This window comes from Excalfactoria chinensis, chromosome 3 (assembly GCF_039878825.1).
Source record: "Excalfactoria chinensis isolate bCotChi1 chromosome 3, bCotChi1.hap2, whole genome shotgun sequence".
NCBI lineage: Eukaryota > Metazoa > Chordata > Aves > Galliformes > Phasianidae > Excalfactoria > Excalfactoria chinensis.
The window spans coordinates 3,155,007-3,174,483 of record NC_092827.1 but is presented as its reverse complement, the minus strand read 5'-3'; the positions used below and the strand labels follow the sequence as shown (position 1 = coordinate 3,174,483).

The 19,477-nt window shown below is 47.5% G+C and overlaps 3 non-coding genes across 3 annotated transcripts; 2 read left to right on the top strand and 1 right to left on the bottom strand.

The window, feature by feature from the left end:
- Positions 1-13,607: 13,607 nt before the first annotated feature.
- Positions 13,608-13,679, top strand: TRNAW-CCA (transfer RNA tryptophan (anticodon CCA)). Its single transcript has one exon. It is a non-coding gene; the product is annotated as a tRNA-Trp (tRNA).
- Positions 13,680-14,084: 405 nt separating this feature from the next.
- TRNAR-ACG (transfer RNA arginine (anticodon ACG)) lies at positions 14,085-14,157 on the bottom strand. The gene has a single exon. It is a non-coding gene; the product is annotated as a tRNA-Arg (tRNA).
- Positions 14,158-14,627: 470 nt separating this feature from the next.
- Positions 14,628-14,699, top strand: TRNAW-CCA (transfer RNA tryptophan (anticodon CCA)). Its single transcript has one exon. It is a non-coding gene; the product is annotated as a tRNA-Trp (tRNA).
- The last annotated feature ends 4,778 nt before the right edge of the window (positions 14,700-19,477 follow it).

Genomic DNA, 19,477 nt, shown 5'->3' with positions numbered 1-19,477 from the left:
TGGGCACCAGCCAGTGCTGGAAAATGTACAAGCACTGTAATGTAGCGGGACGTGATGTGGCCTTTGGGCTTCTTGAACAGTACAGGGATCACCTTCATCAAACAGAGCAGATAAGGGGCCCTTCACCGGTTGGACTTTGGGTCATGGGACACTGTGTATTTAAACTGGGTGTCCTATAAGCTGGCCACACACAGCCTGGAGAAAGGCAGTGGGTCTGTGTGCAGGAGGGGTGGTTGTATGGGTGTGTGTAGACTCTGGAAGTCTTAGTACTCTGCATACTGGTAGTAGGGCGGCTCATCAGGCTTTAAACTAAAAGAGGGGAGATTTAGGTAAGGTGTTAGGAAGGGATCCTTTACCCAGAGGGCACTGCTGCCCAGAGCTGTGGGTGCCCCATCCCTGGAGGTACCCAAGGCCATGGATGGGCCCTGGGCTGCTTGAGCTGGTGGGGGGCACCCAGCCCATGGCAGGGATTGGGGCTGGGTGGCTTTAAGGTCTCTTCCAACCCAAGCCATTCTGTGATACAATTCTACAACCCAAAAGAAGTGGAACTCTTGGATGTGTCATGCTCTGATGATGGGACTGGAAGATGTGCATGCTGGCAGTGGGAGGTATTCTGGATGTGTGGTTTAGAGCAGAGCCAGGCTACCAGGTGAGCATGGTGTGCACAATGTTGTGCAGCAAAAAGCTGTGACTTATCTCTAGTTGGCCAGCTCAGAGGGTGAGCTCTATCTGGAACCATCAGAATGCTGCTGGCTACACAGGTGTGGGATTTCTCATAAGCCCAGACTGTTGTCTTCTCAAAGGGAGAGAAATTTTCCATGGCAATGTCCTTCAATAAAGATTTTCCTTGATCTGCAGCCAGTTTTTCTTCTTTTTTCCCCTAAATTCAGCTCCCACTCTTTTCCCTAAAGTTATTCTTCACCATGAGACCATGAGCAGTGAGACCACATTCACCTTCAGCACCTTCTTCTGGACTCCCGGCATACCCTCCTAAGCCAACTGATACCCTTCTAGCATTGCAGGGGATGCTCTGGGAGCAAGCTCTGTCCAGAAGGCTGTTGTGCCTCCTGGCCCACAAGACAGAAGAGATGTTTGGGAAATAATGCCAAAACCCTACTCATGGTCAGGCTTACAGACATCTGGTGGGTCATACCAGCCATTCCTATCCTTTAGAACATATAGATCTTCAGGTCCATAAGATAGTGGTGCTCAGGGATATGATTTAGCGGAGGGTTGTTAGAGTTAGGGTACTGGTTAGGCTGCAGTTGGACTTGATGATCTTCAAGGTCTTTTCCAACCTGGGTAATTCTATGATTCTATGATTCTATGCCTGAGTGCTGACTGAAGTCAGTGGTGAAGTCAGGCAACTCAAGTTGCCTGAATACAATGTGTTCCGATTTGGGATGCTCTGAGGTTTTTGAGACATGCATGCTGGCTGGTAGGTGTGATCCTGGACCTACGTCCCCTTTTCTTTTGTCAGCTGGAGGTCACCATGCCCCTGGAGATGGGTTTTGTATGGCTTGTTGGTGGTGCATTATCAATCATGTGACAAGAGCTGGAGGAGGAGAAAGCCAAACACAGAGGGTTAGAAAATACCTTAGTTTGCATGGGGATGCAGGGGACAGCCAGGATGCAAGAGGCTTACCCACCTGTACAAAGCTCACCTTCCCTAAATACTTCTGGTACAGATTAGGCAGCTGCATTTACAATGGCATTTAAGAGCTGGATTTCACTTTAGCCTTGGCTATCTTTGCCAAACCAACACTGGCCTGTTGCTTGGGAACAGCAAACAAACTCCAGTCAGGGGGACGCTCAGGCCAATGGTTGATGAACTCATATCTCCAGTCATTCAGGAACAGGGCTGAGGACTGGGCTGTCTGTATTGCTGCAGGTGTCCAAATGGCTGCAAAGACCTAAAATACATCTTCTTAGAGGGGCGGACTGTTTCTGCCCACCAAAGCAGCTTATTCTGCTGTTTTGCTCCAAGGAAGTGAGTGGGTTAAGAAAAGGGTTGTGTAGGATGCTGGTCTGGAGTGTGCTGCTCTCCAACCTCCTTGGAGAGCAACCTTCATCCTTCCTCCATCCTACTCTGTGTGTCTGTTCATCTCACTTATTGGTCAGAAATGATGAAGGGCTTTTGGCTTTTGTGTTGATTTTTGTTTTGGTTTGGGTTAGATTGGGCTTGTTTTGAGGATGATTTCCAGCTATATCGGTAAGCAACGGAACACACAAATAGGGTAGAATGGGACCGTGCCTTGTTGCAGCAGCTTGTGCCTACCACCCCATTACAACATTGCAAGAGGAGCATTTCCAGGTGACCCTGATGGAAATCTGGCTGGCTGACAGCTTCAAAACATACAGAGGGCAGAAGGCCCAACGTCTGGCAAGGAGATTTACGGGACGAGCTGATGAGCTCATACGCCATAGTTTCATAGGAAAACAGGCCGTAAATATGGTGGCTAACAGTCCCTCAGATAAGAGGCGTGAATCACAAACTTTGTGGATGAATCTGAGGAAGAAACTGTTTGCTTTGGAAAAGAGCCTTGATTTAAATGCCCGCTGTGTTGTGTGCACTGCAGAGCCGGGCTGCAGCCTGCGGGGTGGGGAGGAATTTGGCTCCGGGCTCTGTTTGCAGCAGCGGTTCCCAAGCACTCCTGTCTGTTTGTGGGGATCTCCAGGGGAGGGCTGGCATTTCCCTGTGTGCCTCAATGGCCTGGATTGTGCTGTGATGGCCCAGGGAGAAGATCCGGGCTGCTGGTGAATCAGGAATCAAAGCAGATGATTCAATGCCAGACCTCTGGCTCTGGGTTCTGAGCACAGTGAGGTCAATGGGAATTTTCCTGTTTGGTTTACCAGAGCAAGAATTTCATCTCCCAGGGAGGACTTTTCCCTGGCTCTGGCCAATGCTTCAGCTAATTGGCATAACTTGGCCTTTACATCATTGTTTTCTTGCCTTTGCAGAAGTGATTGACCCAGAGAGATGTGGTTTAACCTGGAATCAGAGATCAAGAGCACATTGGCAAAGCAGGGGGGACCAGCATTTCCTGCTGAAGACACATAGTAGGGCATAGGGTGCGTCTGGAGAGCAAATGGAGTTTGGCTGGTGCAGCTCAGAATCATGGAATCATTTGAGTTGCAAGGGATCTTTAAAGGCCACCTGCTCCAATGGCCCTGCATTGAACAGGGGCACCAGCAGCTCCACCAGGTGCTCCATCCATCCTCACCTTGTACATAGAAAGCTGCTAGGTGTGAACTTGCCAGTTGCTTTGAGGTTATTGCTGGGAGAAAAGGAGGAGCACCAGAATGCAGCCTAAGGGCGACAATGGACAACATTCAGATCCCTCCTTCCACTTAAAGTAAGCAATCCTGGGGTCTCCCTTCCTTCTGCTGCTTTGTGGAAGAGGAGTGAACCCACAGCAGTCCTGCACTGTCTGACTGAGCTCGGGAAAGAATTAATGATGGCACATTTGCTCCTTCTATGGCTTTTGCCAATGGTCAAAGGGCCATATAAGCATGTGGAGCATCCTCATTCCCTTTCTGTGCTGTATTTCTCATCCAGCCCTTCCCATTGCCTGTAGAAACCCTGCGCAGCTTGGGAAGAATGAGTAGGTAAGTGCAGGGGGTTGCACTTGAATGCACTTGTATGTGAATACACATTCAGTGAATACACAGAATGCACTTGTATTTATGTTAAATCAGGCTGCACTGAAAGCAATGAAGAAGAAGGCTGCCCCATTGCAACTCTTCTCCGCAGGGTGGGATGGGAAGAGTGCTGGGTGTCAGCAGGAGTGACAGACGAACACTTGCTGTTCTGTTAAACCTCAGGTTTATTGTTTCTGGGTAAGGAGAAAGGCAGTTTCTCACCTATGCATGACAGGTAGCAGCTGGATGCCAAATGGGACAATATATAGTCTGTGTGGCTCTGCTTTAAAAAGTCACAGTGAAAGGAAAAGGTCCACAAGTGAATCCACAGCCAATGAGAGCTGGAGCAGTTCTCCCATAGAAAAGTATTGCATGTCCTCCCGAGCTGGTCCTTGCTAGAGGAGCTGCTGCTCTCCATCCACTGCATTTCGGGCACCTTCAGGTCTTGGTGGGTGTCGGTGATAAAGGTTTACAGCAGAGAATGATGGGTTTAAAGCAGTACTTTACCAGGCATTCCCCAGGGATGCAGTTCCCCATTCGGCACAAGCCCCTATCATGGTTACAGCTGTCTGGGCCGTGAGTGCTTCCTGCAAAGAGGAGTGAGCTGGTGAGTGAAAATGCACAGTGCTTCCTTGGCACCTGCAGCCTGGGTACACACAGCAGCATGGAGCACCCCCAGCATCCCATATGCAAGCTGCAAGCTGGAGGAAGATGGAAGTTTTCTCTTAGAGCCTCTAAATCCCAACCCCAGAGCAGGAGAGCACTGAGGTTCCCCAACCAAGCTGCTCCCAGATTGGTGATACAGCATTACTCCAAGGGATGAAATCGTGCCCCACTACTCTACCCAGAAACCTGAGGACACCTTCCCCCATCACTACCTATAGCATCATGGTATGATTACACAGTGAGGAAAGCTTCCTCCCCAGCTTACCACCCCCAGCCTTACCGTGAGCGAGGAGGGAGATGAAGATGAACATGAAACAAAGGTTCCCCATCACTTTGGTCCTGCTGGGTAGCAGCAGGGCTGAGCGTGAGACTGTGCAGAAGCCTCTGCATGGTGCTGGCAGGCGGGATGGCATCCTGGAGGAGGGAGGGAGCAGGCAGGACTTAATTATATCCTGATGACTTTCACTGCTCAGCAATCCTCTGTGTCGTTCTGACCCAGTGCCACAGCTCCAAACAATGCTGGTTTGCTTCACTTTTGCTTCCTCTACCTGGCAGCTGGTATTTTGGGTGGGTGGGTTGCCAGGAAAAATGAGGTGCAGAGGTTTCTGTGTCCTCCACCAGCAAAGCGTCCAGAGAGATGATGGGCTGAGCGATGGCAACCTGCAAAGAAAGGCTCTCTCTGGAGTTGCTGCAGGCTGGGAGTGATTCATTTCTATCTGAGCTCCTGTGAATATTTGCTCCAACTGAAACCTGGGCGTGATTTTTCCTGCCAAAAAGGCCATTCAAGCTCTGGCTTCTGAGAAATTTGGGAGGTTTCGTTCCTGAGCGTGATGACCACATAGCACTGATGGAGGAGGTGGCTGGTTAGCTCAGCAATGTGCCACTCGATGGGAATTATGTGAGAGATATGATATGTAGCTTGGGCTGTAAAATCTGTGTGTGACATTCCAGCTTCCCTTGCCTGGCTGATATCCACGGTGATACTTCCACTGCATTAATACCATTGTTCTTGTGAATACACCCTGAGCTGGACAGCTGAAAGAGTGGGGATTTGGACTAACGTGTCCTAATCTGAGGCAGTCGAGTGCCAAAACCTGAGCAACCTGTTCTAGCTGTAGAAGTCCCTGTTCATTGGGTGGGAAGTTGGACTTGATGGTCCTTTTCAACTCAAACAATTCTATGATTCAAAAAATCTCACATTTTCCTTGTTCACTGATTACTCTGTTGCTCTTGGTCACCTGCTGCATCAGGAGTAGGTCCAAGACCCTCTTGGAGTGAGAATTAGTCCCTTAGGAGTGGGAATGTGCCACAGGACTTGAATTTGTGTTGAGCAAGGTGTTGGCCTGGGACCTTTTCGCAGTTGGTTGCACTGTGAGCATTTGGACTTGCCCCCTCTGGGCTGTGTGGTTGGCAAACCTGCAAGGAATGTCTGGCAGAACAGCTTGCAGCTATGGACCATTGAGTCCAGAGAGAAACCAGTGACAAGCAACGGCAGACGAATGAGTGTATCTGTCAACAAAAACCACAACAGAGGAGCATTTCTCATGAACAAAAAAGCATTTCGTTGCACCATCTCCTGCCTGCCAGCCTCAGTCTTAGGGGAAATTTAAAACATCCTTTCCAAAAATGGGTGTGGGAGCTTAAATTCCTAATTCCATTGGATGGCTGAATGCGTGGGTTAGTGGGGAGGCTCCTGGCTGAAAACTGCCCTGTTTCCTCAAACCATCATATGTCAATGAGGCACTATTATCTTGCACAGAGCTTTTAGAGATACTGCTTTTGGTTTGGGCCTGGATAGAGGTTGGTGTGCTTAGACCTATCCAGGTTGGATGGGACTCCAGGCAGTCTGGTCTGGTATTAAATGTGGAGGTTGGTGGCCCTGCATGCAGCACTGGGGGTGGAGCTTCATGATGCTTGAGGTCCCTTCCAACCCATCCATTCTATGATTCTATGATTCAGGTTTTCTGGCTGTGCCAATTTGCCTTCTTTGCACGCAGATCTTGCCCTGTTCATGTCCTTCAACCAACACAGTTGTGGTGAAATGGTGGAGTGACCTCAGAGGAGCCTCTCACCTGCAGACTGACTCTGGGAAAGGTTCTGGTCTTTCCAGATGCATTCCATTTGTGATACAATCTCAGGGAACACCTCTACAGTACGCACCTTCAACTACTAGCAATAGGCTTGGCAGAGGAAACCCTCAGAAATCTTCAAATTGCTCAAAGAATGTATGGAAGCGTGAACATACATGGCCTCAAGCTGCACCAGGGGAGGGTCAGGTTGGACATTAGGAAGGATTTTATCTCATAAAGAGCAGTACTGCAGTGGCACAACTGCCCAGAGAGGTGGTGGGGTCATCATCCCTGGAGGGACTCAATGTGGAGATGTGGTACTGAGGGTTGTGGGCAGTGAGTGTGATGGGGGTGGGCTGGGGTTGAATGTTCCACACCCATAAGCAGTCTCTATGTAGACTTCTTTAGAGCAATTCTCATGTACAGAATTTTCTGAACAACAGCTCTCTCCACAAAGATGAAGGAGACCTTCTGCCTCTCTCTGTGTATATATGGGACTGATAGACTGTTTATTTAATGTTTATTGCCTTTGCTATATAGATTGAAAAAGCACGTCGCCTCTAATGGATTGCAAACTTCGTATGTTGAGAAAGTCGGGCAGCTTCTCTACAGCACAACACAACAAGAAAGCTTGTTTGTTTTCTTGCCCGTGCACTTCTGTGGCTTTCTGCAATTCTGCAAGGTCTTTTGTTATATTTCTTTGCAGCACTTCCATCTTCTTAGAGGGCAGAGTCCCATCTGTTCTTGCAGACATCTGATCTTTGGAGATACGCAATGGCCCCCCTCGTCTTGACAGGTATGGAAGTTCGATGTGGTGTCTGGAATGAAAAGGATTGAAGTTAAAACAGGAAACGTGATTACAGCACCATCTGAACCACTGCTGCACACCCATACGGAGAGTACTGTGAAGTTCTAGTTCATAGCCCTCAAAAGCAAAGACATCAAGAAGGACAATGGGGTTATTCAGAGCACCGTGTAAGAAGAGGAATTTGTGACAAATCACCTTGAAAAGGAGACTGAAGGAGGGATTTTATACAGTTATGAAGAGGGCTGCACAAGGGCTATCCATTTCAACTGAGGCAAAGAATCAGATAATGAGAGAAGTGGTTTTCAAACATAGAGAAGATGTACTCGATTTCAGGGGGAAGAAATCCAGTGAGCACTTTTAAACGCAAGGAGATTTAGATCTAAACACCCTCAATTCATGAAAGCCAAGAGAATGTCCGAGAACTGTTGTTGTGGAGTTCATGATATCCACTTAATGCTTACACACAGACTGACTGTATAGAAGCATCTACTTCTGGCCAGGGTCAGATACATGATGCTGGAGGAACTTTGGGTCAGATTAGCACACCTGGCTATTAAGCATGTGTAGACATACAGACATTAATTGATTGTTGAGGAGCTCCAAAAGGAAGCAGGTCCATAAGGGGCTGGACGGGTTTACAGGAAGGAAGTCAACTGGTGCCTGTTAAACATATCATCGTGGATGCACTCAGCAGTCCTCCAATAGACAGAAGATAGTGGGAATATATATCAGTGAATAGTGGGGTGCACCATTTTTGTGTTCTTTCACCAAATTGCTGTTCTGTGGGAAACAGAAGACTGGGCTTTATGCTAACATGACATGGCAGCTATATTCATGGGCTCCATGCTGCCATTAGCACAGGCACAGCCAGATCCGTCTGTGTAGATGAAAGAAGAAGTCTTGGACCATTAGGAGACACAAAGAGATTGCTTTGCTGACTTCAATACTCTCCATACACTGCCTGCCTGGGCAGGGTTCCCACACGTACCTACACAGCAGGTTTTCTGACGCCAAGAGCAAGTTCCAAATGCAGCAAATGGTTTGGGGCAGACTTTGGAACGGATGCAGTACCCGTGGTAGCCAACACAACGTGAGGTGTCTCTGGGCAAGCCGAGACCTACAGGAAGAATGGGATTCCCAGTTGTGCTGCAGGATCAGTCCACGTCTCACCATCTTCCTCCTGCTGAAACCCCATGGACCCCTATTAGGGGTGTGACACAAAGACCCCCAAAGCACAAGTACCTATAACTTAACCAACATTAAAGGTTGGGAGCTGGTCCAGTTACCTCTGACAAGATATTTATCTGTTTTCTTCCTTTTTTGGAAGCCTTACCCTGAGATGGGGAGTTTCATGAGGCATGAAGAAAAATTAGGCTAAAAGCAAATCAATCAGTTAATGAATGCAACTGAAGGTCTGGGGAAGGGGTGTCAGCATATTCAGAGGGCTTAAGTAAACTTCTCTGGGGTAGTTCAACTTGAGTAATGCAAGGAAGAATCTCTACTCCTCTGCTACAGTTCCCCAGTGAAAGGCTGGTGACTGTGGGTTATGAAGAAGCATTTCCATGGTGCCTTCTTGCAGTAGTGCCACAAAATGTCATAAAGAATCTCCACAGAGTTTGAAGGGGACCAGCACATTGTAGTGGCATCTCTAGGAATGCTTCGCTTTGACTGCTGGTCATTTTTCACTTCAGTTTCTGGACTAAGGAATCACCTCTAATGAAAGGAGCTGAAAGGGAAATGCAGTCTGCACCATTACACAACTTGTGCCTCCTACGCAACAAGATTCACTGCTTCATACAGGCAGAGTCCAGCACAGGTGTTGCTCCTTACCTGGAACAGCCTGGAGGAGGAAGAGGAGCAGAGCCATGAGGCAGGAGAGGAGCTTCATGATAGAAGGTCTCAGCCGCAGCGTGGGGACAGGGTGATAACACCAGAGAACTGCAAGAGGGGAGCAAGGAGCACTCTTGTTTTTATAGAGCTCTGAGAACAGACCAAGTTGTCCAGGGCAATTTGGCAGTAGGGAATGTGGAAGGCAGGCCACATGGTAACAAGTACAGCTTGACCGCTGCACACGGCTAAGCCTGAACAATGACAGAGGGTCACAAAAGCCAGCAGAGAGGTAACCATACCTCCTCACCATGACTGCAGGAAGGCTGCTTCTCCAAACCCACCCACCCCAAGAGCCTCGTTACTCGTTTGTTAACTTCAATTTGTTAATTGCTAATGGGCCGCATGGAGAAAATGAGCCATTGTTTGAGTGGGGGAGAAAGCATCTGGGAATGACATTGGGTTGTTGATGATGTTGAGCGTAAGGGAGGGCCCAAGGTGCTGCTGCAGTGTTTGCTGTCTTCATTTATTGGCGTGTGAAGAAACTAAAGCAGATTTCTTTCTGAAAGCATTAGCTGGTTGATAAAGTCACAGAATCACAGGGGTTGGAAGGGACCTCACCTAGTCCAACCCCCCACTAAAGCAGGTTCTCTATGGTGGACTTTATTCAGTTGCCCAAATATTTAGGCCTAACTCCTCTGTGCCTCTCTGGAGTTTCCAAGACATCTTACAGGACTACCAAGTGAGACATATGACCCTGGGGCCAATCTGGGTATGACTATAGGGGCAACTGGATGCCATTCCTATGCTAACACATGGCCCTGGACACCTTTGTGTGGTCAGTCGATCAAAGCCCAGTGGTGGTGGTCAGTGCTAAGCTCAGACACCAAGATGTGGACATCTACAATGGGTATGTCTACATACAAGTGAGATGTTTAATTAGTGCTTTTAGGACTGAAATTACATGATTGGCTACACTGGAAGCTTAGGACATATGTAGGACTTCTTGTAGCAAGAGATCCTGTTCCATAATAACCCTCTGCCAACCGGAGCACTCAGTATCCAGACCAGCAGACCAAGGATGGTGCCCCTGCACCCCTTATATTATTGTTAATTGGTTATGGCAGATTCTGCAGCTACCTCTTCTGTGTGCACGCTGGAGAGCATCATAGACATTCTTGCAGCCTGCACATAGCAAACATCGTGTACTCTGATGAGAGGGGGTAAGCATGAAATGTTATCAGATGAATGAGTTAGTTAGTGGCTAGTTTGCCTGCAAGTAACATACAAGTAATACACAGGGGGTGTTTCATGCATAGCTAAACCGAATGACTCATTAACCTGGAAAACAGACATGGGTTTGGTTTGGACTGAAGTGAGCTGGGACTTCCCCAACTTGTTGCTGGGAGAAAAAAGAATATAATTTATTTCTCTTAACATCAAGATTTCTCCACTGTGCTGATGCTGGACACAAAGGAAATTATATATATATAATATATATAATACCACCAAAACCAGGCCCAAATCCCATACCTCGTAGCTTCTCCACCCTCATGGAGGATACCATGTGCTTCCTACCTTGCAAGCCAAACCCACCTCAGACACTGATCTCCAGGCTGCAGTTGGAAGCACAGATCTTGGCACAGACTGCATTCCCTGGATCCTGCACTGGCTCATTTTGCTTTCAGACACCTTGGAAAACATCCAGGTGGTTATTTAACTTATTCAGGTCAAGTCAGCACGGATCAGTGGTCATTGCCACCTCCGCTCGTACGTCACTCAGAGCAAGCATCTGAACATCAGAATATAAAAGTACCAAGAAGAACTTGTACCTCAGAGTCCTCAAATGGCAGAACCTTCCCCCAAGAACAAGGCATTGCAGCAGCCTGCAGTTAACTGGCTTGGTTCATGCTCTGGGCACCGGGACTCGGCTCTCCCAGAACTGTATTATGCCCATGGTGTTCTCTTCAACAGGACCAAACACTTTAGGGATGCCCATAAGCTAGAAACAAACTTGCTCACTGTACTCCAATACATGCTGTCACATTCTACTTTTCTGTTGTCAAACAGTAGGGAAGCTGTTTTCCAAAACACCTTTCACAAGATAGAATAGGGTCCTTTATTTGCTTTGTCTGCAGATGGAATGCCTGCTACTCCTGATTTCTTTCTCTTGAGACCCAGCACTGCATCACAGGAGCTTACAGCAGCATCAGGGAGGCACAGGAGGGGCAGACCATCCATTTGCAGACGTAGTGAGCTGCACTCTCAGTTTCACAGGTGTGCAAAGAGCAGAAGACAAGAGATTCGTGACATCTTTCTCAAGAATCCATCCCTGCAGCGCTCAAGTCATTCCGCCAATAATACATTAAAACTCACTTAAATTTGAGCCTGTTTCTCTGTGTGGTATTTATTGATGCCGTTCCGACCCAGTGATCTCGATGCCAACAATGCAAACATTCCCCTTAGCCCATATGCATTGTTTTCTGCCTTTCTGGTTCCTTTATTGGCTTCTCCTTTCAGATCTGCAGGTGCCATTGTGTCTGCCAGGCAGCCGTGAAACTGAAGCATGGCTGTCTGTGTCCATTTTCACACGTTCCAGAGAAATGAATGAAGCAAAGGCATTGACAGGTAAATGGCAACTGTCCCAAGCTCCAACTGAAGCCAAGGGGAACATCTCAGCTCTCAGACAAGACCCAACTTTGTGCTTCATCAGACTAGAGCAGGAACTCAGCTCGTAAGTTGCAATAAAATGGCCCTGTTCTGTTTAATTCATACACACACGCACCCCCAGTGCTTGCATCTCTACACTAACTATGAAGGGGAATGCAGAACGCTGGTCCAAATGAAGGCTTCTGTACTGTCAGCCTCCAAAAGAGGTGCAACGAAACTCAGCCCAGCTGTCTGATTTAGCATCATCTAGTTTTCCTTGGGGTCAATAGAGACACAGACTTCCAGAACAGACCTCAACCCAGCCATCAGGTATGTGTCTGAGCTGTGTGAGATAAGCAGTTTTGGAAGAAGGTTGTTCCTTTTTCTTAATCTGGGGAACAGAGATAAGCTCTTCAGTGATCATTCTGCTGTGGAGCTGATCTTGCTCATCTCACATTCTACACCAATACAAGCAGCCCACACAGACAGCATCCCTGCTTACCTCTCCCAGTCACATTAGCTAGGTTTATAAAAGCAACAGGCACAGAGTATGGTGAACATTATTCCATAGACACCCACAGCATTTGGCAGTGCGAGGGAGGGGAATAAGCACGAGATGGGAGGATTTCTCATTCATTTTTAAGCTTACATTCAATGACCATGGGATAGTTCTGAGGTAGCCTGGGACACCACAGAACTAGCTGCTTTCCCCAGCTGCTGATGAAGATTTGCATTCTAGCAGTAAATCAGCAGAATTTGGCTGCAATTTTGGTCACGGACTTCTCAAAGTATCTGATAAGGTGGCCTTATTTATAACATCTTAAGGGATTTTTAAGGGGTGCTGGGTGGGAAACTGGATATTCTTGTGATAAATCTGAAAAGGGTGGTGCTCTGTCACATCCATATCACATGTACATTGATATGTTTTTTTAGAGATGGGGTACTGGTTAGGCTGCGGTTGGACTTGATGATCTTCAAGGTCTTTTCCAACCTGGATAATTCTATGATTCTATGATTCTATGTTCTACTTAAAAGATGAAGATGGTGAAGTCAAGTATACAAAAATACCTCCTGCATCTCTTGAAAACACATCATGGCCCAAGTGTTGTGTTGTGTCAGGAGTCTAAAACATGAATCCTGTGTGGAGGGATTTGGGGATGGCTGATCCTTCACTCAGCACAACTCTCCTCCTGCAGCTTGTGAGCCCACAAACTGGCTCCTGGCTCCCTCTGGTGGGAACGGCTCAGTTGGAAAGGCTGGCAAAGCCTCTTGTTTTCCATCTGCAGCATTGCTGATTTAAGAGAAGGCACGTGATGGCTTTAAATGAGTCCGGAGAGCAGGGGAGATGTTTGGTTTCTGACACTGAGCCCTAGGGAGTGAGCTGCCTGCATTTAGGTTAAGTATATAACTGTAATGTGAACTTCTCTCTAACTTTATATAACTCTATCTAACATGTAATTGTATAAAATCTGGTAACTATGGTGATAGTGGGAGCTCTGCTGTCTAGTGCACAGGTAGGCGGCTTCCTCCTAGGCACATTCCTAAAGCAGATCCCAGCCCAGCAGTGCTTCATGCTTATCAGTGCTATCTTCTACAGTCAGAGAACAGCTACAGGATCGCGGCACTATTATTTGACGCTAAGCCAAACGCAGAGCAGCGTGTAATGATGTGAGGTGAGATGGAAGTGCAACAAAGCAAAGGTGGGATCAGCAGGAAACAACACTCTTGGAAAGAAAGAAGGAATGGGAATGGGAAGGATGGAGGTGATGCTATCCAGCCCTGATGGAGGTTCAGATGCAATGGGGAGAGCACAAGATCAATCAGAAACACGAGGGCAAAAGCACCTTCCTGTAGGGATGCATGGGTGCTCTACCAGTGGTCACCTTGGAGGGGACGTGCACCACCATGACCATGGGCCATACCAGGTAGATGCAGCCCACCAGCCTGACCTCGTGGCGCAAGGGCAGCGCGTCTGACTCCAGATCAGAAGGTTATGTGTTCGAATCACATCGGGGTCAAACGTGGGGCAAAACTCAACTCAACCCTTTTGCCTCTGCTTTTCTGATGGTCTGCCTGCCTTTTGGGGGGTGTTTCTGACAAACCCACCTAAAGCTGGGGAACCTGGATCTACCTGGGGCAGTTCTTGCATTGAAGTGCAACAGGGGACAGGTACACATCAGAGGTCAGTGTTAACACTGTCTCTATTAAATATCTTCACTAAATTACTCAGTAATAGGATGGGGTAAATCCTAAGTGAGTCCACGGATGACACCAGTGGGGTGTCAACCACCATTCAGAGTGACCTGGAGTCCAGTAAAGGAAAAGTAACATCCTTCATCTGGGATGGGGTAATCCCATACAGCACTGCAGGAAGACCTTTATGGAGGGAGAGCAAGTAGGAGCACTGAGTGGGTTAAAAGTGTCGAGCCAGGCAGGAGTCGAACCTGCAATCTCCTGATCCGTAGTCAGGCGCGTTATCCATTGCGCCACTGGCCCTGGTCCCTTATCAGTCCTGGGGGCTTCCATCACTGCAAGGCATTGGGTGGGATGTAGATAAGGAAGCCTGATGATCCCAGTTGTGTTTTCCACTGTCAGGAAATAAAGATCTTTATTTTTCTGTCTATTCCAGCATCTGGGGCCACTGCTGGATCACAGGGATATGCTCACATCTAGCGTGATCCCATGACTGCACTGGAAGCTGAAGTTTCATTTCCATTTCCCTCCATTCTGTCGACTGAAGGTACAATGTTCAAGTGGAGGGCAAGGTCAATCCACCCTGTCAGTGGTCAAGGTGTGGTCATTAGGGCCATGGGAGGTGCAGGGGACAGGGACGCCACTGGGAGAGAAGGGGCCAAGTCAGTGCAGCATGGTGCTCAGACAGAAGGGTGGAAGCTCAGGGCAGGACAGAGCTGAGATGCGAACGGATCTGCATGGGTTCTGCAATGAAGAGAGCATCCTTCATCTCTGACCTCGTGGCGCAATGGTAGCGCGTCTGACTCCAGATCAGAAGGCTGTGTGTTCAAATCACACCGGGGTCAGCATATTCCCATCTCCGGGGGTGGTGTGATGGGATGGCTGGCCTTAAGGGGCAGCTCTTTTGCTCTCCTGCTCCAGATCCCAAAGCTTCACCAAAGGGCAGCAAATGTCTGGTGTCATGTCTGGGTGCTTTTTCTCCCATCCCTGATACCCACAAGGGCAAGTGTAGCTGATTCCCAGATAAGGGCATTTACAAAAAGTCCATCTTGCAGACTCCTGATCCTTAGCAAGGCATGTTATCCACTGCAGCACAGGTGCTCTCTGGCCTGGCACCGAATGCAATTTAAAACAGTGGAACTCTTTACCACCCCTGAAGGGATGGAGGAATAGAAAAGGAGTAAAAGAAAGGAAATCTGTGAATTGAGGAAAAAAAAAATTAGTAAGTGAAAGGGAAATAGAAGAAAAGTCCATGGAATGAGGAATATCCCTTTGGTTATTTCAGGTCATCTACCTGGTTGTGTCCCCTCCCAACCTCTTGTGAACCCCCTCACCCCCCAGTCCATCTTGGAGGAGGCAGAGTGAGAAACAGAGAAGGTTTTGATGCTGTTCAAACACTGTTCTGTGTCCTGAGGGTGGAGGCAGAAGGGAAAACAGACAAACCTTAGACCAGGCCACAGCTGGGCATCACAGCTCTAGAGAACCCTGTGGCTGCACTAAGCCTCATGTTGCCTCAGAATCCCATCCACAGACAGAGGCAAGGAAAACCTGATGAACCTAGGATGGCAAGTTGTTTCCACACTTATTAACTCTATGCCAAAAACCTAGAGTGTACACCTTCCTTTGACTCACATTCTCACATCTCTGATGGAGCCTAGGCCTATTGGCTTCCCCTCGCTGTCCTAAAAGCTATCATTGACTCACCAGTGAGTTGCATGAACAGATTGCTTTGGTGGCCAGCCTCCAGATGTCGCTACCTCATTGTGTTATGTCCTCAACTCATCCAAGAGGAAAACAGCAAGGGAAACATGGAAAGGCGGATGCGATGGCACCGATGGTCTGAATGCAGCCGTGCCATTAGGAAAGCAGCAACAGCTGGAATCTCTACTTGCCAAACATTGTACCAACCGGCTGCATTCACTGGGATGAATTTTTAAGACTTTTTAATGCCTCCTTTTTAAAACAAAAGCAAATATAAAAGTGATCTGAGCCACAATTTAGGCAAGAGCTGTTTGGTGTTGCGTGTTAATCAAGGGAACAGTTTTTCTTTCTCTGGTGGAAATGATACTACAGAATCTGGGTCGCAAGCCTATACAAGCATCTGGGCCACTCTTCAAGATCACTTCACGCATAATCCCATGACTGCACTGGAACTGAAGTTTTGTTTTCATTTCCCTCCATTCTGTTGACTGAAGGTATAACGTTCAAGTTGAGGGCAAGGTCAGACTACCCTGTTAGTGGTCCAGGTGTGGTCATTTTTGTACTTCTGGATGTTTTTATGGATAAAGAATGGTGCCAGTAACAAGTTCTAGAGCCTCTTCTTTCCTCAGTGTCTGAGCAGTACTATTGATGGAGGGGGATGGAGGAGTCTATTGGGATCCCAGTGTATATTTTGTTGACAGAAAGTGGATAGAAGTGGGTTTCTTATCCCTTATGCTTGCAGTAAAGGAGAAATGATGTGAATTTCTGCCTAGGATGCAAGTGGCAGGACTGAACATGAGTGCATGGCCCTGATCAGGACACCATGCTCCTTCTCACAAGGCTAAGAGTGTGATCATATCAAGCAGTCCTTACAGCATACTGGGAGGTCAGATAACACACTCACGGCTGGCTCAAACCAAGTAAGTGTGTGGGAAGCAGCAGTTAGTTACACAATTACCCAGCAAGGCAAGTTCAGCAACCACTGCATCATGTGTAATGCCCTAGGAAGATTCAGCAGATTCCTGACTGCTCTCCCCTCCTCTGTCTGCTTCTCTCTGTGTCTCTATTTGCCTTCCAGGTGCTGACCCCTCACTAAGGAAGGCAGGCCTTGCACCTTGATGTTACTGGCATGCTTCAAACATGAATGGACACAGCCAGTTACAACAGCTGCCCTAGGAATGGTCCCTGCCATGTTTAGTTGCATGGTCAACTCATCTTCAGAAACCTTTATCCAGCACACTGTTGGACTATCTCCACTGTCACACAACACCAGACTCCATCAGTAAGGCATACCAAAATAACTTCAGGCTTGCCAGAATGTCTCTGTTCATCATATATGAGAATGACAATATATATATATGCAGTGATAGGAAAGGAGTAATAGCTGTAAACTAAAAGAGGGTAGATTTTTGTTAGATATAAGGAGGAAGTCCTTCATATTGAGTGCAATGAGATACTGGCACTGCCACCCAGAGAGCTGTGGGTGCCCCATTGCTGACAGTGCCCAAGGCCATGGATGGGGCTGTGGGCAGCCAGGACTGTCAGAGGTGTCCCTGCCCATGGCAGGGGTTGGGGCTGAGGCTCTTTAAGACTGATCCCAACCCAAACTGCTCCAGTATTACCTCATTCTGTGCATCCTTCTGACCCAGCTCAGTGAGGAAGTCAGGCATAAAACAAAACCTAGATCATAAGGCAAAGTGGACACGTTGACAATCAACTCCAGGTGATACGGATAGCCAGCTGGGAATTCTGCCTTGTAGGTAATTCCTGAAGGGAGGCAATCCACAGGGCTTGCCTGTGAAGAAGTAATAATAATTCCTTTGCTGTGAGAAGGAGGCTGGCATGTTCTTTTTTCTCTCTGTACTTCCATAGTTCTTTACCAAAGCCAAACATTTACACATGCTCTTTGTACCAACGCCCACAGAGCTATACACAATGCACCTCTGAAGGACCAGAGGTGAGGGTGAAGGGCAGCTGAAACCATGCTTTACACCCCCAACAGAGACGTGGGCGTGCAAACCACACGGGGGACTCCTGAAAAATGCAGCCCTGCCTGCTGCAAGCAAATCCTGGCCTTTCCAAAGGTCATTGCCTGCTGGAGTCTGGGCTCATTACCCAGCTGGAATGCTGTCTGAAGCGTGGGTTGAGAGGTGCTGCTGTTACAGGCTTGGTTTCTCAGCAAAGTCATGCACAGGGGAGCAGGAGATATTAGCAGCGGGTGACTCTGCAGGTACCTTTATGCTGAAGGCTAGAAGTGACCCTCTTAGGTGCTGGGGTGACAGGGATGAATGCCTTCAAATGGCCTTGACTGTTTGGTCAACTTCAGCAGATGAAAATCAAGGAGGTATTAAAGGGAATAGAGAGAGGAAGTATCAAGGAGATTTTTAAGGTCCTGTCTCTGATGCCTAAGAAATATCATAGTCCTATATTGAGGCCCTTCGAACCCACAAATGAAAAGTTCCAGCAAGAAAGTGACCTGAAACTAGCTGCAGAGCCAGATCCCTGAGCACCTGATTGAGATGCAGATATTCCCACCCATTGCAAGGGAGTTGGGCTACATGGCCTTTAAAGGTCCCTTCCAACTCAAACTGTTCCATCCTATTCCACTCTACTACATTCTATTCTATTCTATTCTATTCTATTCTATTCTATTCTATTCTATTCTATTCTATTCTATTCTATTCTATTCTATTCTATTCTATTCTATTCTATTCTACTCTACTCTACTCTACTCTACTCTACTCTACTCTACTCTACTCTACTCTCCAGTTTTGTACAAAAATACCTGGTTTCAAGATAGTAACTAACAAGCAAACATTGTGGTGATGAAGACACAAGGGCAGAGATCCTGATCCCCAACCAGGTGCTGCTCCTTCCCTTCCTTTCCCCAGCAGATGTAGCCCATAGGGTGTTAGAAAGCACCCAGCCCCTGAACACATTTCACAAGGTACTGGTTTGTTCATTGGAAACTGATTATCTTCTTGATTACATGAAGCAGGAGACGTAATCTGTTCTCCAGAGGGCTAGATATGAAGTAGTCGCATATACTGGAGAAACCATCTCCTTACTCAAAGGGAGCCTTCCACATGGTCTGTTTTCTTTGCTCCTTGAAGTATTGTACTTTAGGGCATCTTTTCTAATTCCACAGGCATGAGATTTTGGACACAGCAGACTTGTCTGTTATCCACACCAACCATCATGTGTATGAAGGTGAAGATCAATCCCTCACTGATCTGTCTGATATATGTGACCCCATAGAATCACAGTATTGTTTGTGTTGGAAGAGACCTTTAAAGATTATCTAATCCAACTCCCTGAAATGAACAGGGACACCTACAGCTACAACTTTTTGTGCTGTTTCCTACAATAACATCTGCATAGAAGGCTCAGCACCTCCAGGAGAAAACAACTTTTTTACATGGGCTGGTAGGACAATTTGAAATGGCTTCAAACTATAAGAGGGGAGATTTAGATTGGGTGTCAGAGGGAAAGTTTTCACTGAGATGGTAGTGATGCCCTGGCACTGCTGCCCAGAGCTGTGGGTGCCCCATGCCTAGAGGTGCCCAAGGCCATGGATGGGCCCTGGGAAGCCTGAGCTGGTGGAGGGAAAACAACCTGTGGCAGGGGTTGTGGCTGGATGGGCTTTAAGGTCCCTTTTAACACAAGCCATCCTATGATTCATTGATACTAGGATAAGACAGGAGAGGAATTTGCCTTCTTCCCATAACAATCAGCAGTTCTGGCCTCACACTCTTCCTCACAAACACTGGTTGTTATTCCTTCAGACTCCATCTCTACAGGGGAATCTTCATCTTGCACAGGGTTTAGGGGACATTGCATTGGCTGTGTAGTGTTTTAGCACCGGCGTGCACAGGTTTATTTAACTGACTCACCGTATGGATTGCAACACGATGACAAATGC